We start from the raw sequence: 27,780 nt of genomic DNA, 5'->3' as shown, positions 1-27,780 counted from the left end.
ATTCATTACCAAATTTAAGTGATTCTATGTTTAGTGTTTTTGTTAGTTAGCTTATTTTTAAATAATACACTTGTCCTACTAATTTTTGATTGGTCATTTTTAAGATATTTCCTATGGAATCCCTCCTATCAAATGAATATTACCTTACAGCGATTCTCTTCCTCTTTCCTTTCTAATTTTAATGTAGTTATTGTTAGTAACTTTAAAGAATATCCTTAATTCTCCTCTTCTTGTCCTATCATTTTAATATGATTTTTTTTATTAGAGAAACTGTAGTGCAGAAAATACAGCATTCTGATATATGCCTCCTGTTATTAACATGTTGCAATGATGTGGTACCTTTGTTACAAATGGTTCTATCATTGCCTCTTGACATTCCACCATGCTAGACGAAGAATGCAGGGCACATACCTTCCTGTGATTTTTCTTCCTCTTTTTCAGCTCCATTAAGTTCCTGCTCTTGGATTTCTTTGAGATTATCCATATTGCTTTATATTTATCCTTGCACTAAACTTCTTTTACCTGTGCTAGCTAAACTAGGTCTCTGTTCTCTGGGCTCTAAAGAGTTCAGATGTAAACAGTGTGGAATAATTTATTTATATAATGAAATATCCTTTTTTTTCTTATATACTCTAATGTCACTGAACATTTTTCCATGTTTGCTTTTTTGACTATCATCCTTAATGGCTATATAATATTCTTTCATATTAGAGATACATTGAAGCTTGGCTTTGGCTTTGGGATTCAGCCAGAATGTGTTTTTCAGCTTTGGGCTGGTTTGGTCTTTGGAAGCCCAAATAGCCAAACGCCTACTTCATTGTCAGATCTGACATGCCTGAACATCAGTGTGAACAAAGCTTGTCTAATCATTTAGGTTACCATCATAAAATACCAACACAATGTACCTGGTAAATAAACATCATGTCTTCTGGATTTGCTGTTAATATCAGAATATTAGAACATGTCAAATACAATTAAGTTTTTATTCTAGATGTAGATGGAAGTGAAACTTTTTTTATGTGCTTTGCTCATTCAAATCTCTCAATCAAATAAAGTATGAATATATATTATTAATGCAATAGTAAACTTTGCAATAATTCATGATTTTAAAAGCTATTAATTTTATATATAAAAACAATTATTAAGAATTTACAGATAAATAAATAGGTAAAGGACACCAATTAATATGCATAATAAAAGAATACATTAGCTAGATTACTTTAGGAAAAAGTAGGTATTTTTTGAACCTACAAATATTTATAGCATTGAATTAATTGTAATACAGATTATATCATAATTCTAATATTTGCAAAATCATTTGGGGTTCTAGAATTTATAACATTACATGTATTTATTTTTTTAGTTACTTAATTCTGTTTAGGTCATGAGTCTTTCAAGAAAAGGTCTTATTTTGAAATTCTTCACATTTTATGAGACTGAATAGAAAGCATGTCTGTAGAAAAATGTCAATTTTGCTCCCTTGAAATGTCAAGAAGAGAAAAATTCCAAGTCATAAACCATCATCAGTCCAGACGTGCTATTAATAACCAACACTTAAGCCATACCCACCATGTGCCACACACTGTCCTCCCTGCACTCTATACTAACTTCTTTAATTCTCCCAACTGTCCAGTAAGACATGGCTGATAGTACCCCAACCTACAGGGGAAGAAATGAAGACACAGAGAGATTAAGTAATTTATCCAAGGTTACACAGCTAGGAAGTAGAAGAATCTGATTTGAATCCAAGCAGTGTGACTCCACGTTCTTAATAACTGTGTGATATTTTTAAATGAGATATACCTGGAAAATGCTTAGGACAGTTTCTGGCATGTGATAAGCACTGTCCAAAGTTAGAGCTCATCATCAGTTGCTGGAATGGGGTGGGGAATTCTGGTGGGCTGTTCACCTTTGACTGTCCCTGCATCTGGTTCCAAGAAGCTAGCTGTGGCTAGGAGGGTCCAATGTCACTAAAGCCCATGTCGAAAACCTTTACATGGTGGCTACAGGACTCCTTCAAGGTCACAGTCCTACTGCAGTACGCAAGCTCTTCCATCACCGGTTTTCTCTCTCACTTTAAGAGTGACTGTAAAGATGGCTAGGACATCACGTTTCATTAGCATTGGGCACATTACTTTCTATCATTCTTGAGAAGTTGGTGATGGAATGGAAATTACAGTGGCATGTCAGGTTATCAGAGCACAGGGCTTGGGGGACTGCATTAACCTGGTTCTACCATGGAGGAAAAGAGGGTACCCAGGACTGATTAGAAGATGTATATGTGCGTATTTTACAGAGAAAAACTTAGAAGACCCCCAATGCAGTTTAAAACAAGATTTGACAACCCAAGGAATTTTCTGGGATTAGCAATACGCAGTCACAAATGAAATTCATTCTCAAGGGCAATCAATGCCAGCGTCACTGCAATTAACCAAAGTACTACAAACTGCAAGCTGTTGAGTAGGAGTACTGGGCCCAGATGTTAAAAATTTCCCGAGGAAATTTAAGCAGTGATTAATAATGGTCGAAGCTGAAACACCTGCATTACTTGTACCTAAGTGTTCATAATTTCTTAACTGTAGTGTACTCTTTCACATGTGTGCAAATATTAGTTACTCATCAATTGTTAACATTAATGTTTTGTTACGTTAAAGGAGTTATGCTTGTATTTATTTTTTTAAAGCTCCATTAACATATCTTTCTTGTCCCTGTGGTTTGAAGAAAGCCTGACTGACTGAGTCACAGTTGTATAACTTCAGGCCCCACTGTCTGGTTGAACCCGCCAGAATTCTAGACATAGAATGTGGCAGAAAATATACCACCTCTAGAATACTACCAGCCTTACAAACCAAGCCTATAACCCAGTGGCACATGTGGCCACGTATTGTTTTTAGGTCCTTCTCCCCACTCCTAGGATCAGTTCCTCCTGGGTCTCACACTACCCAGCACACCTTACCTACCATGCCTCCTCGTGCAAAATGGCCCTTGATTGCGGTCCTGTCTCTTGCCATAGTTCTCATCAGAGTTTCCCCTCTCTTGTGTGTTTTTTCTCAAGGACCTTGCTGGGTGACAGGCAGTGTTTGCTAGTTTGGGAGCTATATGAGTAGATTACAATGTTTTTCTTGGTCTAAGAAGTAGATTACAATGTTTTTCTTGGTCTAAGAACCCCCAGTCTGGGGGTTGCGAAGATAGTTCAGTGGTAGAATTCTCACCTGCCATGCTGGAGACCAGGGTTCGATTCCCAGCCCATGCACTTCCCCCTAACACAAACAAACAAACAAAAATTCAACAAATGGTGCTGCAATAACATGGAAAAATAATGAAAAGTGACCCCCTCCCCCAAAAAGACACCTCCAGTCTGGGTCCATAAGAAGTTACCAGCAGTCCAGCCAGCGAGTACTGTGCACATCTGCTACTTTTGGGGGGGTCTGTTTTAGTAATTAACTCTATGAGATGCTTCTACAATGCTTAAAACATTTGGCATCATCAATAATTCTGATGAAAATGCAAAGAATCTGAAATGAAGGCGCACACAAAGGAACAACTTAGATACATTTTAAAATTGCTATGCAGTTATTATGATGAGTGGCGTCAGAGATGGCTCCAGAGACCTGGCCTTGTAGAATTCATGCCCTTGTGTAGTCCCGTCCCACACCGGAGCAGGCTTGGTCCAGGTGAACAAGTGTATAAGGCAGAAATGATAGCATTATTATTTTTAATGTTGGATTATAAAAGATGGTGCCTTCTGTTTGGGCGCTCTCTTACTCTCTTGTGTTCTCTCTCTCTCCTGGATCACCATTTTGGGAGAAGCTGGGCACCATGTCATGAGGACACTCAGGCAGCTTATAGACGTGAGGAATGGAGGCCTCTGGCCAACAGCCTGCAAGGTACGGAGGCCCAGCCTCAGCTTTGTGAGTGAGCTTGGACATGGATTCTCCAACCTTATCTCAAGATAAGCCTTGAGGTATTTTAAAAGTCAATGTCGAGAAGATGGCGGCTTAGTAAGACGCGCGGGTCTTAGTTCCTCCTCCAGAAAAGCAACTGAAGAAACAGAAACAATACAAAACAGCTCCCGGAGTCACGACAGAGACCAAAAAAGACAGCGTACCCCATTCTGGAACGGCTGAACGGGTAGGGAGAATCCACTGCTGTGAGATACCCGAGGGGTGCACGTTTTCCCGGCTGGGGTGGCTGGCGTCTGGGGTCCCCTCCACTCACGTGGCTCCCCTGTCTGACTGGGAACATTGGATAGCGGGGCCCTCCCATCACGCTTGGCGTCTCGGACCAGCTGGGCAATTTGGACCGGCACTCCCCCAAGCCACGGCCAGCGACCCCCGCCTCCACGTGCGGTTTCCCGGGCCGACTGCCCCGCAGACAAACGACCACCACGAGCGCCACCTACTGGGCAGGAAAAGAAAAACAGAGCCCAGAGATTCCACAGAAAAACCTTTCAACCAGCTGGGAGATCTGATCAAATGCCCAGACACCAGCAGAAAATAATGGATGACGCTCGGAAAATTGAAGATATGGCCCAATCAAAGGAACAAACCAATAGTTCAAATGAGATACAGGAGCTGAGACAACTAATGCTGAATATACGAACAGAAATGGAAAAACTCTTCAAAAACCAAATCAATAAATTGAGGGAGGACATGAAGAAGATATGGGCTGAACAAAAAGAAGAAATAGAAAATCTGAAAAAACAAATCACAGAACTTGTGGGAGTGAAGGACAAAGAAGAAAAAATGGAAAAAACAATGGATACCTACAATGGTAGATCTAAAGAGACAGAAGCTACAATTAGTGAACTGGAGGATGGAACAACTGAATTCCAAAAAGAAACAGAAACTATAGGGAAAAGAATGGAAAAACTTGAGCAGGGAATCAGGGAACTGAATGACAATATGAAGCGCACAAATATACGTGTTGTGGGTGTCCCAGAAGGAGAAGAGAAGGGAAAAGGAGGAGAAAAACTAATGGAAGAAATTATCACTGAAAATTTCCCAACTCTTATGAAAGACCTAAATATACAGATCCAAGAAGTGCAGCGCACCCCAAAGAGAATAGACCCAAATAGGCGTTCTCCAAGACATTTACTAGTTAGAATGTCAGAGGTCAAAGAGAAAGAGAGGATCTTGAAAGCAGCAAGAGAAAAACAGTCTGTCACATACAAGGGAAACCCAATAAGACTATGTGTAGATTTCTCAGCAGAAACCATGGAAGCTAGAAGACAGTGGGATGATATATTTAAATTACTAAAAGAGAAAAACTGCCAACCAAGACTCCTATATTCAGCAAAATTGTCCTTCAAAAATGAAGGAGAAATTAAAACATTTATAGACAAAAAGTCACTGAGAGAATTTGTGACCAAGAGACCAGCTCTGCAAGAAATACTAAAGGGAGCACTAGAGTCAGATACGAAAAGACAGAAGAGAGAGGTATGGAGTAAAGTGTAGAAAGAAGGAAAATCAGATATGATATATATAATACAAAAGCCAAAATGGTAGAGGAAAATATTATCCAAACAGTAATAACACTAAAAGTTAATGGACTGAATTTCCCAATCAAAAGACATAGAATGGCAGAATGGATTATGACCCAGCAATACCACTGCTAGGTATCTACTCAAAGGACTTAAGGGCAAAGACACAGACGGACATTTGCACACCAGTGTTTATAGCAGCATTATCTACAACTTCAAAGAGATGGAAACAGCCAAAATGCCCATCAACAGACGAGTGGCTAAACAAACTGTGGCGTATACCTACGATGGAATATTATGCAGCTTTAAGACAGACTAAACTTATGAAGCATGTAATAACATAGATGGACCTAGAGAACATTATGCTGAGTGAGTCTAGCCAAAAACTAAAGGACAAATACTGTATGGTCCCACTGATGTGAACCGACATTCGAGAATCAGCTTGGACTATATCATTGGTAACAGAGACCAGCAGGAGTTAGAAACAGGGTAAGATAATGGGTAATTGGAGCTGAAGGGATACAGACTGTGCAACAGGACTAGATACAAAAACTCAAAAATGGACAGCACAATAATACCTAAGTGTAATGTAACTAGGTTGGAACACTGAATGAAGCTGCACCTGAAATATGGTTTTTTGTTTGTTTGTTTGTGTGTTGGTATCTTTTGTTTTTGTTTTTTTCTTTTTCCTTTTTATATATATATATATTATTAGTATTATTATTTTAATTCTCTTCTCTATATTAACATTCTATATCTTTTTCTGCTGTTTTGCTAGTTCTTTTCCTAAATCGATGCAAATGTACTAAGAAATGATGATCATACATCTATGTGATGATACTAAGAATTACTGAGTGCATGTGTAGAATGGAAAGATTTCTAAATGTTGTGTTAATTTCTTTTCTTTTTTTTGATTAATAAAAAAATTAAAAAAAAAAAAAAAAAAAAAAAAGATAAGCCTTGAGATGAGTGCAGTCCCAAAGGACTGCAACTTTGCAAGAGATCCTAAGCCAGGTCCACCCAGTGAAGCCACTCCTGGATTCCTGACCCTCAGAAACCACTGCTTTAAGATCCTCAGTTTTGTGGTCATTTGTGATTCATAAATGGATAACAAATGCAATTATGTAACCAGATTATTCTTATACTATATACACTGACTTTTCAATGAATAAATGTATAGGAAAAAACATTTGTTTCCTTATTTGTTTCCTTCAGGACAACAAATTGCTGTGTTGTTGGCAATTTTGCAAAATTGTTTCCAGAACTACCTTCTTCATCACGACAAGAGGGGCCAGGTATTCTAGGGTAGTGGATGCATCAAGCATGCAACTGTACACACACAACTTGTGGTAGTGCTACAGGTTTGTTCCCTGTAAACACAGCAGTTCTAAGTCGAATTTTGCTTATCTCCATGAAGAAGGAAAAGACAGTATGGTGAAAATTGAGTTAGAGAGTTTATGACTGATAGGAGAGAACTTACATTTTGACTAGACATTAAAGAAGCCACATTCTCTGCTCAGAATTTTACGTGTGTGTGATTGGAGGAATTTTTCAGATTAGCTTCTAGCTCAGTAGGCTCAAACTTGTTACTCCTCCACTATCCACATATCTCCAGTGCTGTTCACTTTCATATCATGACATGAACTCTGGCCCTGCCTCTTTATGTCATAAAGCTGAAAGAGTCCGTACAGCAGAAGGCAGAAGTGTTTCTGGGAGCCATTTCTCTATTAGACTAAATGTACCCCTGACTCACTGAAATTTAGTTTTTCAGTTATATGAGCCAATACATTTGTCCCCACCTTCTCTCCACCCCTCAGTCCTTAACTGGGTTTAAATTGTTTGTCATTTTCTGCCCCTTTCATTCTTGTGCCCTTAACTCGTAGAACTCGGCATAGGATAGATGCTAAATAAGTATTTCTTGAATGAATGGATAAATTGGGTTTCTGTCCATTTAAACCAAAGATGGCCTTACTAACTCAGGGAGGTAAATATATATATAATCAAGGCAGACTTTAAGTACTGTAGACTGAACGCTAGAGGTAGGCATCATAGGCTAGGCACACGTGGTGAAATAGAGAAGGGCACTCTAGGGGAGGACACGTCAGCAAATCCTGGAGGAAAGATTGCCCTGGGCATGCTCAGGACACACAGGTGAAGGGCAGTGGCCCCTGGTGGGGAGTTTCTGAAGGCCGACAGCGGAGATGATGGTGAGAAGTCAGCGGGACCCATCTCAGAGTTTTGAATGAGCAGCTGAGGAACTTAGAATGTGTTTTGGTAGTCAGCGGGAACCAATGGATGATTTCAAGCAGAGAAATGAGATATTATCCTTTTCATGGATATTTTCATTATAATAGAAAACCCAGGGCTTCTACCCAAAAGGATTTATTCTTACATAGGAGGAATTTGAAGCCAGAAAGCAGGCTAATGATTTTTGTGAAAAAACTTTCAGTACCTACGTATTATACAATGTAGACCACTGCTATCTTAGGTCTAGTCATTTTTCTATGATAATCTGGTGTTAAAGTCAGTCATTATTTCTCAAGAATCTAGTTGTAACATTTGGTATTCTAAAACAAATATAAAGGCCTGAGGGTATATAAAGAAAAGAAAACCAAGAAAAATCAAGAAGAGGCTTTTCCCCTTCAGGTGTACTTTTTCTTCAGGAAAAATTTGAACTGATGAATATAATATTTAAGATATTTCATTCATGATAAAGCAACCAGATGATTGAAAAGTGAAATATCCCAATAAGAAGCTGTATGAATAGTTCAGAAACAAAGACTATATAAATTTTCTTTGGAGCCTTTGGAGTCTAGTGGATTAGACTGGAAAAAATAGATGTGGTCAAATTAGATAGGGAGCTTGGATCATATTTGAAGAAAAACATCATGACTTGGTGTGCAACCCAAGTTGTAGTATGTAACATGTTTTAATTTTCTTAACAAGGGTGGCTTTAGATTTAATGTATGTAATAAGCATATTGCATTTATTTTGATGTCCCTGCTTCTTGTTTTTCTCCTGTTCCCCCCTCAAAATTTGTATAAATGAAAAATTGTTTTTCCTTCTGATTCTGAAAATGTCCAGAGTTCTATTTTTCTTGTCTCAAGGTATCCTACTATTTTCTCTGAATCTATATCTACTGTATTTTCTTCTTCTTGTAAAAATGCATTTATTATTAATAAATCATTAGAAAGTTTAATTTTTTTTACCCTCTTTTCACATAAAAACCTTTTTTTTTTTCTGGTTTTGATTTCTGTGATACAGGGAAAATGATCTTAAATGCTCATACTTACTTCCCAGGGAAAGGATACTTTCTGCCGCTGAGCTCCTGGTCTTTGTGGTGGCGAGTGGAGTAAAGTAGAGATGGAGGGGGAGAGGGTAGAGGGCTGAGTACACTAATAAGATACACAGGACTGATGGGGAATAAAGAAAAGCAATTGAGACAACAAAGAGACTGGAGTGTATGGGGAAATTTCAATATTTCTGGAGGGTGTTGGGGTAGAGAAAAATAATTTTTAAAAGCAATTTTAAAGAAGTTTTGATTTGGGATAAAAGGTGCATACCTACCTGTGAATCCCTTTAGACATTGTTCTAGTTTGCTAGCTACTGGAATGCAATATACCAGAAACAGAATGGCTTTTAAAAAGGGGAATTTAATGTCCCTAGTTTACAGTTCTAAGGCCAAGAAAATGTCCCAATTAAAGCAAGTCTATAGAAATGTCCAATCTAAGGCATCCAGGTAAAGATACCTTGGTTCAAGAAGACCGCTCTCTGTGAATCTCTCATTCTCCAAACTGTTTCCTCTTTTACAGGATTCCAATAAACTAATCAAGACCCACCCAAATGGGTGGAGACACATCTCGCCTAATCCAGCTTAACAACCACTCTTGATTGGGTTACATCTCCAGGGAGATGATCTAATTACATACAGTATTGAATAGGGATTATTCTGCCTTTACGAAATGGAATTTAGAGTAAAACATGGATTTTCTAGGGGACATACTTCCTTTCAAGCCAGCACAGGCATTCCCATAAATACATACCATTTCCATTTGTCAACAGGTTAGGAAAGGGTTCAAGGTGAGAGGAGAGTTCCTTAAGATGACCCAGTTTCATTTAGGCTACATCTTTTTTAAAGCATGTACCAGTATGGTGATTAAAAATAAAAAAAGAAGACTCTCTATAAAAGAGAGTCACAACAGCAGCCATAAGCAGTGCTGTTGCTCTCTTGCCCTTCTCACATTTCTCTCATCTTGCTCTGGGGGTCCAGATTCTGAGTTGCTTAATATGTACTCATGAATGAGTCTTCTCAACTGTCATTTGGGGTCCACTGGTTTTCTCCTTTCTAGTCAGTTTAGTTGAAATCTCTGATCACTGAGATATTAATGTCACTATGATGCTATAGACGTCCACTCAAGGCTCCATTGCTGATGTCCACCAGCGTGTGGCTGATTCTGTAAATGCTGCCAGTGCCAAATGCAGGCATTGTCACCACTGCCCTATGAAGGCATATCTAATACCTCTGAAGGTACCATGGTGCTGCCCACATTTGATAGCATTTTTGACATTCTCCCTTCCAGGTGCAAGTGCTAGTTGTTCTCTACTCAAATGCTGAATTCATTCTGTTCCCATTTGGTTTTTATCCTTAATCCTCTCCCTCCAGGATTCATGTAGGAGACTACGTTAGAAGATAAGCTGGGAAACAGAACCTGGCCAGGCTCAGAAATACTCCTTCAATACTGGTTTGTCCTGATATTTTTTGTATATTCTCAATAGTCTCTTGTTTTAGGACATATTTGGTCCCAGGAGGTGCTTTGCCCTCACATCTAAATAGATGTGTGGAGATATATCCAAATCTCAGCACATAGTTTATGCTCTCTAGATGAGATCCTATCTGCATGGATAATAGTTTTCATACTCCTTTCATTTGTATTCTCTCCTTTGATGAAATATTAATGAGCATACTATTAACATAATTGGGCCACTGTCTCATACTCAGTAAAAATCCAAGTTTTGAAAAAGAGATGAGCTTGTCTCTGTTTTATAAATATCTATTCATTCATTCAATACATATTTACTGAGTAACTACTGTATGCCAGGCATTGTTCTAGGGAATGTTCTCAATCCCTAGAATAAGAAAGAAAAGAGTGAACAAGAGAAGAAAAATCTCTCCCCTCTTGGAGCTTACCGTCTCATAGAGGAAGCAGATAATTAACAAGTAAACCAGTATTGTAACTTATGTGAAGAAAACACATCAGGGAAGGGAATCAAAAGTGAAAGAAAGGGGTCGGGATTCTTTGAGATTAGATGGTCCACCAGGACGGTCTGAAAAACCAGACCATCAGAACTTTTAGTTACAGGTAAGTTCCATCTAGCGTATCATGCATTGAAATGAGGTGGGGAGCAGATTCCATCTGTGTGCTGAGGCCACATGTGTCATCTTGTTTATTTCAACAATTTCAGTGCAGAATCATGGGCATGTAAACTGGAAGGAGTCACTTCTAGTTTCAAGAAGAAAAATGAGCCTGACTCTTTTCCTTAGGAAGGTGATTGATGTTTCTGATAACTTCTTCTGCCTCCCCAATCTTTCCCTCAACCTCAGACCCAACATTCTCCTTTTGTTGAGGTTGAAGATGAGATGATTTTCACTTTTTAATAACAGTACACAATATGACTCACATTTAACCATATGCATACAACTATAATGCAGAGTTATTCCAATTCTTAAAAATGCATTTTCTCTGAGCTTGTTTTGTCTTTATAACTATTCTTTATGACCCTAGTTTTACAGATGAGTATCCTAAGTCATGAAACTAGGAAGAGCAATAAGGCCTACTCATACTGACTGCTCACTATATGCCAGGGTCTGGGCAAAACATGTTTATCCCATATTTGCTCAAATTTTCTGGAAGACAAGTGTTAATATGTTCATTATACCCTGAAGGGAGTTAACATTGGAATGATTAAAAGACCTAGCCAAGTCACCCAGGTACAAGCATGGTTTTCTGCCTGACCCCAAAGCCCATTCACTCTCCACTAACCTACAATCATTCCCAAGGTGTAACCAGGTGGTGACATTTGGATTTGACCCTGGGACCTCCATGATCCGAGGCCCAGAAAAGCAGCAGGACTAGAATGCAAATTTGTTTCCTAAATTGCATTGCAGATAAGAGCATGGGCTGTGGGAGTCACACAGCTATGGGTTTAAACCCACATACTTGCAAGCACTATGGCTATACACAGTTTATATGGCATTCTGACTTTCAATCTACATATCTTCAAATGGGCATAATGAACGGCTACCTCAAAGGAAACCGGGAGAATTAAAGAATATGCATCTTGTTTTCAGAGGAGTTGTTGGTACATTAAAAGCTCTGAACACATTCCAGTTTTTATTGCTCCATCTCAGTGTGGCAGACACTGATGGCTAGCCAACAGCCACTCCCCCTCCCCCACCTCCACCTGCCTTCTTGATAACAAAGGCAATATTCTGTGTTCCTCTTAAGAAACCGAGATTCCTGGTCCCTCTCCATCGTGATGGATCTAAGCCAGTGATTCTCAAAACGTGGGTCCAGGATGAGCAGCATCAACATTACTTGAGAACTTGCATTACAGATTCTCAGGCTCCATCCTAGGCCTGCTGAATCGGAAACTCTAAGGGTCAAGCCCAGCAATCTGTGGTTCAACCAACCCTCCAAGTGTCTCTGATGTGGGCAAAAGTTTGGAAACCACCAATTTAAGGTAGTCACGATAATCTTATTCCCCTTTCCAATGACTGGATTAAACGTTGCCATATGACCCGATCCTGGCCTAGAAGAAGACAACTGAGCGCGGGTAGGGTGGCTTCTGCCTCTCTTTGCTAATTCAGAGAGGTACATGGAGTAATTGCTTTTTTCTTTGCAAGATGCTGCTTGTTGTAAATGTGACACCTGGAACTATTCCTGCACCTTGGAACTGCGAGGAAGACATTTTCCAAGAAAGAAATAGCAGAAAAGTAGAAAGTACCTGGGTCTTTGTTGATGCTGCCGAGCTGCTGAATAAGCTAACCTCCAAGCTTTTTACTATGTGCGATAATAAGTGTCATTCGTATTTAAACCACTTTCTTATTTGCAATCGAAAGCAGACTGTCTGATATCTCTACATTACACAGTTGTCTCATATAAATCAATGTGTTTTTGGAGTGTAGAAAGATTATGGTGCACAGGAAATGTGGGTTTAATTACCCTTATTATTTATTTTATTTTTCTTTCTGTAGTGGTGATGGAGGTGCAAAGCACCCATTTCTTTTTCATTTTAGACTCTGAATGAGCCAAGAAGATGTCAAATACCTGGATGGAAATATATTCAATTGTCCATATGTGTTCAGTGATGTGGATGTTTAACTTCGGAAAATGTAAAACGTGGAGCTTGAAGCAATGTTTTCACAACTTAGCTACGCTTAGGTATCATATGGAAGCGCTAATAAACAAAACCAGAAAGATGTGAAAAACAGGATCACCAAAGAGGAAAGCTTGATACGGGAGTCACTGACAAACTGTCCTGCCCATGGAGCAATGCACTCGTTCATTTTTCCCATCCCTCAAAATGGATTGGATACCTACCATGTGCAGGACGTTGCAGTAAGTATGGAGGGATAGCTATGATTCCTATGTAAGTATGACTTCATAGACTTAAAGACAGCCTTTGTCTTCTAGGAGTACATGTTTAGGGATAGGCAACTGGAATAATAAAATGATAAGGTGCCATGATAGTGTGGTAAGTTGTTGGTGGGGGGGCATGAAGGGAGCTGCCATTCATTTCCTTATGTAAGACATGTTCACTGTGTGTTAAATGGTACCAGATGCAGATCTAAATATGATCAATCATGGTTCCTGCTGTCGTGGTGCTCTTGGTCTCCTGGGAATAAAGACAGGAAGGCACCAACACACAAATAAATATATGATTATAAATTCAGATAACGTCATGAGGGGCAAGAACAATGTACCAGGAAAAAGACAGTAACTGGGGTGATGTAATTTATGTTGGGGGGTCAGGAAAGGCCTGTCTATGGATGTGACATTTCAGCTGAGACCTGAAGGGTGAGTGGGAGTGAGCGTGATGAAGTTTGGGGAAATGAGGGGGAGGAAAGGTTAGAAATGTCTTCTTATAGGAGCTGGCACTTGAGTTGAGTCTCAGAACTGAAATTGGTGTGGTAAAAAAAAAAAGTGTATATATGTGCACATAAAGAAGACTGTAAGGAATGAGCCAAAATGTTCACAGGACTGGGTAATGGGATGGTGTGTATTTTTAAATTTCTTGTTTCTACTTTCCTTTATTTACTGTATTTTCTGTGTACTTCTTTTGTGAGTAAGTGTTATTTAGAGAGTAATAACAAAAGATAAAAGAGAAATGGGTGTTTTACAAGCAGGTAAGGATGGGGTCGGGGTTTCAGGTGCGTGTGGGTGTGTAGGAGGTCACGCTGCAGGCAAAGGAAACGTCTTAGGCAGCAGCAGAGTGTTTAAATAATTGTAGTGACTAGTAACATCTTAGAGATGCAGCATGGCAGTGGGGGTGAGAGATGAGACAGGAAACTAGGCAACAGGTCAGCTCACGGAAGACCTCGTATAGTCAGGAAGTTTCAAGTTCATTCCATAGTCAATGGGGAGTAAAATGATCAGATTGTATTTTAGAGACAGCTCCCTGGTGGTAGTGAGCAGCTATCTGGGGCGACTGCAGTAATTGAGGTGAGCAAGGTTGAATGGGGTAGGAGCATGTTGGTTTTTTTAAAAGCAGTATATTTAAAGGAGAGACCTGGGTTTATTCTCAGCTGTTTTCCATGGCTTGTCTTGGGACAAATGATTTGGCAGTTCTTGTCTGTGTAGACCAATGAGGCTGATTTAACTGGTTAAAATATTAAATTCAAATTATTAATTTGACTAGTCTGATGTCAAATAACTGGGTTTCAGCTATGTATTTCAATGCACCACAGACCCAAACTCCTTTTTATATGGTTTTCATCATTGATCCTATGTGGATTTTAAGAGACGAAGAGAATACCTCTTTTATCTTACCTTTGTGAAGGATCAGAATGAGGTAATGTCTGTACAGTGACAGATTTCCTCAGTTACAAATACCACTGAAATATGAACTGCCATTATTCTTTTCCCTGATTCCAACTTTTTGGACAGCTTTTCATTTTGTCTGTTCATTTCAAACAGATTTGGGGTCTCCATGACTACAATAGAGGAGCAGAAGGAAAATAATACTTTTGTGCTGGAACATCCTAGATGGTATTGTTTATTATAAAATGTGGATATTTTAAAGGATGCCCGCATTTTGGAAAGGTGCAAATGCTGTTCATATGGTGTACCAAACCAGGGACATTTTTATGTTCTAACTGTGGGCGATATGTGAACACATTGAAAAGAAATATCAATAAGAACTCTAGAAACAAACTAAAAAGCTGGATGTCATGAGACAATTCAGATAAAACAAGATGTATTTATTTACTTCGCTTGTAGGGCAGGGTCTGGGCTTACTGTGTCCTAAGCACTGAGGTCAAGCCTGACTATAGGTTGACATCCAAGTATTGCTAATATTTATACTCTGAACCTCTAAGTAAAAACTTCAGGAAAAACTTGTGTTTCCATGAGTCTTTCATGAGTGTGCAGCGAGGCTGCTCAGCACAAGTAGGAAATGAAGATAAGTCCAGCAACCTTTTCTAAGAGGCAAAGAGTATGTTGAAGGCTTTGGAATTAGGCAGATTTGAGTTTGGGCTCTGCTACTCAGTATCTGTGTGACCTTGAACAAGCCACTTAATGCTCCAGACTTAGATTTCCTCACCTGCTAATGGCAGTAACAAGCCTACCTTGTGGGGTTATTCTGGGAGAACAAGTAATATAAAGTTCTTGGCATTTAATAAGCTCTCAAAAATCATTGCCTTTACTGTGGTTTACACTCTGATAGTTCAGAGAGCTATGTATGCAGCTATTCAATAATTATTATTTTGATTCACAACAAAAATTAGAAACACTAGGATGGTGGAAAGCTGAGGAGGAAAATAGGGATTAGCATGGTACAATGCCCAAGATAGAGACTCCTGGTTCAAGGAGCTGAGATCCCAGACTCTATGCAGCATGTGGAGATTTTTGGAATCTAGACGGTATCTGGGGCCAACATATTCCTGACAGTCAATGCAGATGTCACGCCCTCGGGCTCCCACAGACAGAGGTTAGGGTGATGCTAGGCTGCCACGTCATTTTGGCTGAATGGCTCCACAGGCCATGGTGAGGCCAAAGCCAGCTAAGCCCAGTCCACTGAGTAGCCATCTAAATCCTTGTCCCTAATGTGTGCCCCAGCCTCTTCTCAGCCCTCCTTTCCACCCTCTTGGGCCTCGTCCTAGTCAGGTGCTCTGCTTCCTACTCAGGTACCCAGTCTGTGTCCTATTTTGGTTCTCAGCTGAACAACAGCAAACCTTTGCAAAGGTAAAGTATTTGCTGACCTGTGCCATTTTGAAAAGTTTCCTGGGAAACTGGAAGAATGACAATATAATAGCAGAATGATGGACAACAGGGTCAGGGAGCTCTACCTGGCACCCATCAGGACACATCATGATGCAGCAGCCACATCATCTATTCAGAAGGCTAATGCTTGCCAGAATCAGTGTATTTGACTGTTACTCAGAGGAGGTAAATTATCAAGGCTTAGCTGAATACAGGAGGGAACTTACTGGTTCATCTCCTGATCTCCAGCCTGATGCATTTTAGGCTAACAGTGACTCCTGAGACCTTATCCCCCTCCCCAATGCAGAAAACCCACATATAGGTGGGTCTCCTGCCAGTATTTTGTACCTACCTGCATTATGGTCCACACCTGCGATTGCTTAAAAATGCCTTTGGTTTCCTGATACTTGTCACTTTGCATTGGCATGAAGGTTCTTGGAAAAGGCTGCAAAGGAGGGGACAAAATGTATCCTTTAAACTTGGGAAAATGCTTCCATGGGAGGTTCTTTAAAATAATTTAACTTTCTTGAGTTCCATGAAATATTACTACCACCTACATTTATTGATCACTTTCTGTTTTTCAGGCACCATGTTAGGCACTTTTTGTGACGTAGTGGACACCATTTGTTTTTCTTGTCCTTCATTCTTTATCATCTTCTGCTAACAGCATCTCTATTTTCCTCTAGGAAACCACCCATCCCCTGAGGCATGTAATCTTTGGATTGGGGCCCATCAATCAAACAAGATGTGTATGTGACCCTTGCTACACTAATCAGGCTCTCTTTCCTGGACATAGGAAATTTGAGTTCAGTAACGCAAGGATGAAAAATAATTTGAGTCAATTAATTCTGACAGGGCTACACTGAGGAGATTGCCTCCTGGTTTCTGTAATCCTAGTGCTACCTTGGTCCCTACTTTTTCTGGGACCTGGGTTATTTAGTTTTTCTCCTGCATCTGGGAGCTTTCTCATTGGTTAAGTTGGTTAACAACCATCTTAAGTTGCTTGCGACCAAACTCTGTTTCACATTTATTTGACACAGTGACCTGAGTGGAGAGATGCTTTTTATTACTCCCATTTGCTGATGAGGAAACTGAAGCAAAGAGATGTTTTTCAAGTGCACAAAAAAAGTAAGGGTCAGTAGCGAAAGTCAATAAAAAGTTAGCTTGATGATAGTTTGCAACTCTGTGCATTTCTCTTAAAAACATTTTTTTTTCTTAAAAAAAAGATAGAGATAGCTTGTCAGGACTTTAGATTCCATCTTGGCAAGGGAGTGTCAATGAAATATAGTGTCATCTGGTGGCAAAACAGGTACACTCCATGGCACATGCTCATCCAGTCTTTGGCCCTATGGTGTCCCTTACAGTTCACCAAGAGCTAAGGAAACTCAGTTCCTGGGTTCTAAAACTGAGGTATTAGGTGTCACACTGATTTGGACACCACAGTTAGAGAAAAGTCATTGTCTTCAAGTGGCTCTGGTGAATATGAGTCAAGCATGCCCTGGCCCAAGTAGGAAGAGGTGTGTGTCTGTTAGTGTGGGTGTGAGTGGGTGTGGACTTCATAGCTCAATTCCTATTTTGTGTGTGTGTGCATTCAAAAGCATTGATGCTTGGTCTTTGGAGAGAAAAAGAGAAGGGCTGCGTAGAGTAAAACTGCTAAGAGTGGAAATTATGAGACTCTAAGTTTCCCCACTAATGAATAAGACCAATAAAAGTGTGAAAGTGAGAAAAGGGTGAATGATGCCTCAAAAAGGACTTTTAAAACACATAAATACATAAAATCACATTGACAAAAGTATGAGGAAAATCATGAAAAGCCAAAGTCACTAAAACCAAAGAAAGAAATACAGAGGTGTGTGGAAAACTTTAGTTAGGCTGCTATTCCTGGGTCAAAGGCTGTCCGATTTCCCAGCATTCTGCACAAGTAATTTTTTCCCTATCTTCTTCTTGCTTAGAATGAGACAGCGGAGCTGTGCATCAGTGAGCAGATGTTAAGAACTACTGCGTCTCCTTGGTTGACCAGAGGTCACGAACTCATGCATGTGGTCACAGAGGAAGTAGCTTACTGCTGACGCAAAAGCTCCTGAAACATTGGGAAAAGGCATTGGTTGCCCTGTGCCCTGTTCCCCCCAGGCACAAAGTTAATCCCAAGACTCTGGAGGCCATGGTACTTGGCTGGGTCTAAGGACTTCAGCACAGAAGGACATTATCAGCTTCTGTCTGGGAGCCAGACTGGTAGCAGGAGAGATGGAGCTGTGCTAAGATGTGCAACTCTAAAATTATCCTGCCCTTATTTTTGTAGCTGAAAGACACTGTGAAAGTAATAGGTGTTATGCTGTCAGTCCATTGGTGGCTTCATACCCCTGATCTGAGCCATATTTCATCTCTGGGTTTGGGGGAACCTGGCCATGCCTCCAAAAAGAGGGCATGATTGCAGTGGTGGAGAGCAGCTGTGAGCAGGTCTGCCTATCCTTCATGCATTTCTTTGAAGAACACTGTTATGGATTGAATTGTGTTACCCAAAAAGGTATGGTCAAGTCCTAATCCTCAGTCCCATGAATGTAACCCTATTTGGAAAGAGGCTTAAAAAATTTATTGTGAAATATAACATATATGCAGAAAAGTGAAAAATTTCAAAGTGTAATTTAACAAGTAGTTATGGAGCAAATTTCAAAGTATGGCTTGGGTTACTGTTCCACAATTTCAGGTATTTCCTTCTAGCTGTTCTAATACACTAGAGACAAACAAGAAATATCACTATAGTGATTCAATAGTCACAATCATTTGTTAAATCCTATCCTCTCTGTTACGACTCCTCCCTCTCATTTGATCCTTCTCCTAATCTTCAAGGATATTTGAGTAATGGCCATCCTAAATTCTTCATGTTGAAAGAGATGTAAATGTTATGGGGTGGGGGAATGCAGCTAGTTGATACTGGAAAGAGGCTCTGAAGATGTTATTAGTGAAAAATGAGGCCAAACCAGATCAGGGTGGGCCTTTAGTCCAAAATGACTGCAGTCCTTATAAGAAGAGGAAAATTGGATACTGTCAGTAAAGAGAGATGGAGAGATGGTCATGTGACAGAGACAGAGATTGAGTTTTGCTGCCATAAACCAAGGAATGCTATGGATTATGGGCCACCCACCAGAAGCCAGGGAAGAGATGTGGAAAAGATTTTTCTCTTTAAGAAGAAACATGGCCTGCCTGAAACCTTGACTTCGGGCTTCTAACCTCCAGAACTGGAAGACAGTAAATTTCTGTTGTTTAAGCCAACTATTCTGGGGTACTTTTTTCTATAGTAGTTCTGGCAAACTAAATCAGGCACAGTGAAACTCAGGCCAGGGTTTCCTTTTCACTATTACCTGGGAGGGGCAAATTCCTTCATTAGGTCATGTTGTAAAGGGATGAGGTCCAAGTGGAAGACACACAGAAGGAAGCAAGCTTTTCCCTGGTGATTCCTTGACTGACTAGCCCTGCTTCCCAGGGCTTACTGCTGCTTAACTTACTGGTTATGAGTTTGGAGTTGGACTGCCTGGCTTTCAATTCCATCTGCACTCCTTACAGGCTATGTGACCTTGGCTTTAAGCCATATTTTAAAAGCTTCAGTTTTAAATCTGTACAATGGAAATAGTAGTCCAACTCACCGCATGGGCTGTTGTAAGGATTTAAAGAAATACAGGCATACCTCATTTTATTGTGCTTTGCTTTATTGTGCTTCATGGTTGTTGTTTTTTTTTTACAAATTGAAGGGTTGTGGCAAGCTTGTGTCAAACAAGTCTGATGGCACCATTTTTCCAACAATGTGCACTCACTTTGCGTATCTCAGTCACATTTTAATTAAGGTATTGTTTCAGTTTGCTAAAGCTTATGGAATGTGATATACCAGAATTTGATTGACTTCTATAAAGGAGATTTATTAAGTTACAAGTTACAATTCTAAGGCCATGAAAAATGTTCAAACTAAGGTGCCAACAGGAAGATACCTTCTCGGAGGAAAGGCAGCCAGCATCTGGAACACCTGTGTCAGCTGGGAAGGCATGTGGCTTGCATCTACTGGTCCTTGCTCCTGGTTCGTTGCTTTCAGCTTCTGATTCCAGTGGCTTTCTCTCTCTAAGCACCTGTGGGTCCCTTCCTAGTTTCTCGGGGCCAAACTTTGGATTTCATCTCTTAGCTTCTCTTGGCTGTCTCCAGGTTCTGGGTACTTGTGGGTCCTTGCTTAGCCTCTTCTGGGGCAATTCTGTCTCCAAGCATCTGTGCTTTCTCCAAAAAGCCTCCCTCTTATAGGACTTGGTGGATTAAGACCCACTCTAAATGGGTGGGGTCACATCTCCGTGGAAACAACTTAATCAAAAGGTCGCACCCAACAATAGGTCTGACCTCATAAGATAAGATTAGAAGAACATAGCTTTTCTGGGCTACATAACAGTTTCAAACCAGCACAGGTATGCACATTGTCTTTGTAATCATAATACCATTGCACACTTAACAGATTACAATATAGTGTAAACAACTTTTGTATGCACTGGAAAACAAAAAAAAAATTTGTGTAGCTCACTTTATTGTGCTATTATGTACTTTATTGTAGTGGTCTGAAAACCAAACCTGCAATATATCTGATGTATGCCTGTAATCTACATAAAATGCTTAGCTTCCTGCTAGTTTATAGAATATGTGCAATAAATGTTATTCGTTGATGATGATGATTAGATGGTTGTCATCAGTGCCTCTGCCCTTAGAATTTTCCTAGCCCCACCACGGAGATCAACTGGCCCCAGATTAGGAGGTTGTTTTAGTTATTCTCTTGAGGGTGGGGATAGAGAAGGGCAGAAAAAGGAATAAGGATGGTTTGATGAATATTAAAATCAAATTATTTGAACCTCTAGGCATATTCTACCCTGCTTTCTACTTAGATTTGGACTTCTAGGCTCAAAGCCAAGCTCAGTCGGCCAATTTTCTTAGAAAGTTGGCTCAAGTTGCAGTTGGCTGCAGTGTTCTCTGTGGGCAGGAGGCCACATTCCTCAGCTGGAAGAGCTCTGGGCAAAGCAAAGTAAAAAAAGGTTGTTTGCCTCGCTAGCCTCCTTCCTCCACACTTTCACAATAGCCTTCTTCTAAGGCACATGGGGTCTTCGAGGCCTTTCCTTGCTCCTTTAAATACCTGGTTTTAGAAAAGAATCTGAAATGAGTTCATACTGAGTGTAAATGACTGATCATCTCAAGTGTTACCTTGATATAGACTCCTTTCTAGAGTCAGTGTGGGTGGGGAAGGCACTCTGGGGGCATCAGGCCTGCCTACTGTGGTGGTTAAGGATGTGCTCTCTCCTGGTCTTCGAATCTCTCCTCTGTATCTCAGCCCAGGCAGGTGGCATAATAAGCAGCACCAGTTGAATAGGGGAGCCAAATTATTGTCCTGATTTATAAGATGTATCTCCAGAAAGCTCCTCAAGGATATTGGGGTGCTGAATCTGGCATTGAAGAGAGGCCCTGTTTGCTCCTATGTCCTCTGCAACTCACCCCACTTGCTCTAAAACTCTCTTCCTTTATAGGAGAAGCTACTGGGTACCTTCGTGGAGTCAGCGGTATGAGAGGCATTTCTGGGAATGTGAACCCCACAAGGATCAGAGCTGAACTGACAACTGCCCTCTACTCAGCCTTGTTTAGAAAGGAACTTCACCCTACACATTCCCTGTCTTTTTATTTATTTTTCATTTGCTTGTACATGATACAAATATTTACTCTTACCTTAGTATGGATTCAATGAGTGCTATAGGATCATTTCTCAGGATTTCCACTTCATGCTCAGGCATATCAATGCTGTATATTCTAGAGTATATCTTTCTTTTTTAATGATACAGAGTAAGAAATATATCTTTACCAACACCTCACATATATATGTACATAGATGTGTTCTTTCATACAACATTACTTAACCCTTACTATGTATGAAAATGCTGCCCTAAACTTCTGAAATAAATTTCGTAGGTCACGACCCATGACTGGAACTCCTGTTTGTATCTGACTCGGCGCAGTGCACAAATGGGTGTGTTTATGTGGTGTGAGTGTGAGTGCCTCTGCCGATGGGGCTGATAATTACAACGTTCATCCTTGGTAAGCCTGGCTGGCAGCATCTCTTGTGAGTTCTTCACTTACCCATAGCATGGGCCACCCTCACTCCCAGTAAGATATCAGGACACCTTGTGTCTCTGAGGTAGTCCTCTTGGCCAGGAGTGGTGGAAGTGAAGATGCATCTGGGATTTACACCCAGCAAGGGACACACACATAATGTCACCTCCTCTTTCCATAGTGGGATTGACAAAGAGGGAATGGAAAAGAAACTGCTCTAGGGGGAAGAGTCTGGGTGAAGGTTTAGTATGTTTGTCCCTGTTTGGGTGTGGGCCCAAGGTGTTCTCATACGGCCTTATCTGCTTTTCCCAAGTTGGTACATTTCTTTTCTGGGGAGGACTGTATTTGGGAGGCTCCTGCCTTACAGATTCCAGGTATAAGGATTTGAACCAAAAGGCAGACCTGTGATGGGGCTTGCCTGGGAATGGTTTAACCTCAATAAATTTAGACATGCAATCTCAAGGTGAGACCACGCCAACTCATTATCATGAACTCTCATGTATCCTGGAAAGTGATTCTGCTAATTATACAAGCAAAGAAATACAGAAACTGCAGTTATGGTTATCGGAAGGATCACTATTTCTCTGAGTCACATGGGATTAAAAGGTGCCTGTGTTTCACTTTGCCCTGTGTCTATCCATGTTTAATGCAGTGCTATTTAGGCTCATATTTAAAGCTGTAGTGTGAACTTTTGAATGATAAATGTGGCCTTTACATATTGTCTTCCTAAGTCTCTATATATTGCTTCCTCCCACCTCTTTAGGGCCCAGACTATATCCTATCATTCCCACTTTATATGTCCTGCACCAGGTTGTACCATTTCTTGATATTCAATAAATATTTGTTATATGAATGATAAAATTTGTGATTTGACTCCTACCAGTTTTTATCTGAAACCAGCTTTTCTCAATACTAAATCCACCCCATGTGTACCTCTCTGCCTTCCCAATCAATGCGTGTTGGGAGAATATAAAACATGGGAAGATAAATTTACTTGGAAATGCTCATCTATAAACAAATGCAGGCCAAAGGCAAATTTAAATGATTCTCAGAATTGTCTGTGGTTATTATCCATGAGTCTGTGCTGCCCCAAATTTTACAGATAATCAGGTTATAGTTCATATTGGTTCTGTATTTCTAGTTTAGGACAGAAGAATTGGGGAAGGAGGATGCCGTGAGCATGAAATAGGAGAAAATAAAGTTAAAAAAATCCTGGAGTTGTGATGAGTTAAAGACACAAAAACAAAAGTGATAATCTTTGTTGGAGTTGAAGCCTGTGGAAATCTACCTTTAGTCCACCCCTATTCAAGCTCCAAGCCTATTTGTTATCTCATCAGGTTAGTTCAGGGGTCAGGGGAGGGAATCAGTAGGATCTGTGGGCCCAGAACAGTGACTTATTCAGATTAGTGTAACTTCCTCTTGAGATGACACAACTATCCTAGCCCTAGGGTACATTTCTGGTTTACAGCTTTTACTACAACACAAGTCTCTCTCTCTCAGAAGTTTGGGTTGCCAGAGAATGAGGTCTTCCCACTCAAAGGAGTATGAGTAGGGAGTTTGTAGAAGTCAAAGCCTGGAGAAGAATGGTCTTTGCAAAATTCAGATCAGGGCACTGACTTTGAAATTGTATAATCTGTGAGGACTGTTCAGAAGCCATCTATCTGTCCAGCATCGTGGAATGCGCGACACAATGGGCACTCAATAGGCAAATCTCTGGATGAATGAATGGGTGAGTGCATGAATGAGCTTGCTCAAAATGCTCCTGACCTCTCGTCATTTGCCTACATACTGCAATGACCCATTGAACTCCCATTTAGAGGAGGAAACATACCGACTGAGTCATATTCTGTTAGTTAAGTAGATTGCGAATATAAGGAGGTAGTGGGCCCCTAGTGGGTGTAAATCTAAGGGAAAATGTTTTCATCTCCAAAATCTCTCTGCTACCAGTCTGACCCATGCCTCTGAACTTTTCTGAAATTCCCATCATCATCGTCAATTCAACAGCAAAATTAAAGAGTTGAACTTCTTTAGGATGTTACAGATAAACTATAAATATTTTGCTTAGGGTTTTACCCTCTCCCATTGGTTTGTCAGCTTAGCTGGTTGATCCCTTTGTCAAGAGTGTATGAAATATAAGACAATTAATTTCAAAATAGAGAACCCAGCAGTGACAAGCTCTGAGGGCAGATGGCAGCTCAAAGATTTCAGCGTAAGAATTTACTGGTCCCCTAAGTAAACCCCTTTGCCTCTGCCCATTTTGGTAGGGAGTCCTGCTTCCCAGTTTTATCCAGACCTCACCCCGTCTCCAGCAGGAAGCCAAGATCTTTTGTAAGTATCATTCAATTTTCCAGGCTACTGGACAGGACACATCTAAAAGTAGCTTTGAGGTCAAACCTGGAATCTTAGATCCTCCCAGCAGTAGCTACCTCTGATGTAAGCCCTGTAGGGACCTTCTTTTTGGTTCACCTTAAGGGGTACACTTTTTTTGTCCTAAAAGAAAATTGGAAATGGATTTGGCTAAAGGGAGGTAATATTTCTAACCTGTCTCTTTTCTCTGAGTCTGAGACAATTTGCTGCCAGATTGAATTTCCTACAACGCTGCTGTGACAATATCACAGTTCTGCTCAAAAACACCCAATTGTGACCCTGAGCATATCAGCTCAAATCCTCACAATTGTAGCCTCTATTCCACCAATTTAACTTATTTGCCTTTTTTGGCACAGAGCTACAGGAAGGGAAAAAAGAGAGTCTAAACATCAATTTGACATACTTAAGAAGTTCGCAAGAAAGCATACCAAACACCTCGGGCAAGTTTATATGCCAAATTTCTTATAACAATTACCAATATGTGCAATTTAATCATTTAAATTGGGAAGCCTGAGAAGAATATTAGATTGGGACTCAGAAAACTTGATTTTGGATTCCAGTTCTGCTATTTTACTTGTTATTAACTCTTAGATAAATCAGCTCTTTTCTGGTGTCTTAATTTCCTCAAAGTTAAATAGCTCACTGGATTGTTATGATGGTCAAATTAAATGTCGACTGTGAAAGGATGCTAAAGTGCCTTCAAATATAAAATTTCATCACTTAAGCAAATTTAGAGATTGCATCATTTTTTAAAGACAAGTCTTGCTGTTTTAATCCAATACTCCAGAAGCTGCCTATTTATAATGCATAAGCAAAAGGGATGTGATGAAACATTTACTAGTGTTTTACTTCTTTGCATTGATTTTAAAGTAAACTACTATTTCAGGTTTTTTGTACTCCATAAGATAAATCTAACAAAAATCGTTTGGTCTTCCTGAGACACCTACGACTTCCAGCAACTCCACTAGCTCATAAGCCTATAGAAATGGGAAGGTGGAAGAATCAGCCTGTGTCTCCAGCAGCCAGAGCCAGCTTGCGGCTGAACCTGGGCTCTAGTCTGGAGTACCACCCTGGACTGGCAGTTCCTTTCCACTGAAAAAGGAGTTCAGAAAAGGGTAGCTCATGGTTGCATTTTAGGAGTGCAGGGAAGAGAGCTGAGGGGTAAGAGACTGCAATGTTCACTAAAATGTACAGAGACAAATTAACTCACTCAGTTGTAGAGTGCATGCATTTTGTGTGTGTGTGGGGGGGGTGTCAGGTTGGGGTGAGTGGTTACACCTGCTTCCTTCCATTTCCCAGGGCAAATGGTTTTAGCCGCTGCCCAGCAACAGCAGATTCATAAAAGCCTTTGAGAACATCTTTGAAAATGTGCCAGCCAATAGCAGAGCAGGACCCTACCTAACAGCTGAGGGACGCCCCCCTCAATGGAGCAGAGAACTGGGCAGGAGCAGATGGAGCCTTTCTCTCCCCCGATTCTCAGGGCACATTGTTATGCACTTAGGACTCAGCTGAGGCCCAAGCAGCCTCTTCCCAGGCTTTTGCCCTCTGCAGGCTCCTCTGTGGGCTGTGGAGGTCCCCGAGCTTATCCAGGGCAGGCACTCTGTAAGAGTTTGCTCTCCTATTAAATGTGTCTCAAGTCCTCTCAGATGTCATTAATCAAGCAGCTGAACCGTGCCGGAGCACAGCGTTTCTCAGGCCTCCAGGGATCCCTTTCTCCAGATCTCAGACATTTTGGCTCAGGAAATAGAGATATCCAGTCCTGCCAGGAAGGCCCCAGGCCTGCAGCACGTTGTGGGCCACTCAAGGGGCTTTCCCTGCCTCCCTCGCCTGGGATTTGAAAACTCCATCCGGATCCCCAGGGTTCTGTGAATCCCCTTGGATTCCTGACATCCCTGCAGCAAGGAACCCAACTCTAGGGAGCCACAGCGCAGGGAGGAGGGCCTCCAAAGGGAGCTGCATGGGAGTTCCTGAGGACATCGCCATGTAGTGCGTGTCTGGCCTGTTCTGTAAAATGTTTTCCTCTTTCTCTGTGGTAAAGCATCTTTCCCCAAGGGCTGCAGTAGGAGAGTTCTCAAGGCAGCTTCCCTTGGCACTATTGCCTCTGTAAACCTGGCTCCTAAGCTAATCTGTGCTCCCGGGAGGATGTGAGGTGCGACATGCCTGCAAAAGTCAGCCTTCTCCTCTCTCTGCTCCACCCCCTTCCACCACACACCATGAAAGCTCCTTTGATTTCTAAATGCTGAGCCTTGTGGTGAGATGCCCATTCAGCTATGGGTCTCCATTCAATGCCTTTAATCCTAGATGGAATAAGCAAAGTTGATAAGGACCTGCCTCCATCCCCATGAGAAAAACCTGCTGGCCCGGGGAAGGGCCTGTGCCGAGGGTGATGAAAATACAGCAGGAGAGGAGAGGTGGATTTTAATATGAAAAGATGATTCGAAATGTGCAAATCATAACTCCCTCTACGCAATAAGCTATCTTCTGCATTAACCTTTTCAAATTCACAAGAGATAGTCTAATTTCACCCAAATAAATAGTTTGTGTCTCTCTAGGCTCTCTTTTGCAGACATACAATAAGTCTACAAGAGCTTCCTAGACATTCTGAATATATGAAACTACACGTTCATTACGCAGACTTGTGCCACACTTACACACGCATTCTAATTCCCCCTTGTTCTGATATATGCACTGAGTTCTGTGCTTATTAAGTAAGGATTATTTCAAGGTTAAACAAAATAATGATAAATGTCAGACGCCAGCTGAGATGACTCTGCCCTTTTCTTACTCAGGACTGGTGAAATTTTGAACACTGATAGAGGAGTTTGTTCAATCACAAAGCTTCACCCTCACCTAAATAATGCTGATGATTGTTTTTTTCAGTCATCAGATAGCAGAAGCCTTGGGAAAAGAGGCATGTGGCTCTAATATTAGGGGAAAGTCATTATATATCAGGGAAGGGCTTTAGGCTGCTTCTAGGAATTTGTGGAATTATTTTTCAGAAATTTCATGTAGAAGGTAATAATAATAAAGAACTGACTTTATTGAATATTTTCATGTGGCAGACATAATTGGAAGCAGGTGGGAATCAGTTCACTTATGATCGCTGTTCTACAAGTAAGGATACCGAGGCCCAGTAGGTCGAGAAGTAAGGTGCAGAACTGATGGAGAGGAGATTCAAACCAAAGCAATCTTGCTCCAGTGCCTGCCCTCTTAACACTTACGATCAATAAGACAGTCTAAACAAAGAAGCAAGTCACACAAGGACCAGATGAGGCCAGCTCCTTATTCAGAGGCTGTCAACCAGTTTGTGGAGTTTGCGTGGCTTTAGCTTCT

At 40.8% G+C, this 27,780-nt stretch overlaps 1 long non-coding RNA gene across 2 annotated transcripts in view; it reads left to right on the top strand.

Annotated features, from left to right (window-relative positions):
* LOC143678897 (uncharacterized) overlaps positions 1-19,642 on the top strand; it is a 61,334-nt gene extending 41,692 nt beyond the window's left edge. Inside the window, exons 2-3 of one of the 2 annotated variants that reach the window (XR_013173466.1) lie at positions 12,780-13,101; positions 17,916-19,642. This is a non-coding gene — a long non-coding RNA (uncharacterized LOC143678897). Of the gene's footprint in view, positions 1-12,779; positions 13,102-16,649; positions 16,692-17,915 lie in introns of those variants that run through there. The other variant, XR_013173467.1, reaches the window with a different exon arrangement.
* The last annotated feature ends 8,138 nt before the right edge of the window (positions 19,643-27,780 follow it).

The sequence above is a fragment of the Tamandua tetradactyla genome, chromosome 4, assembly GCF_023851605.1.
Source record: "Tamandua tetradactyla isolate mTamTet1 chromosome 4, mTamTet1.pri, whole genome shotgun sequence".
Classification (NCBI taxonomy): Eukaryota; Metazoa; Chordata; class Mammalia; order Pilosa; family Myrmecophagidae; genus Tamandua; species Tamandua tetradactyla.
Note: the sequence above shows the minus strand (reverse complement) of the source record. Positions and strands in the feature narration are given on the sequence as shown.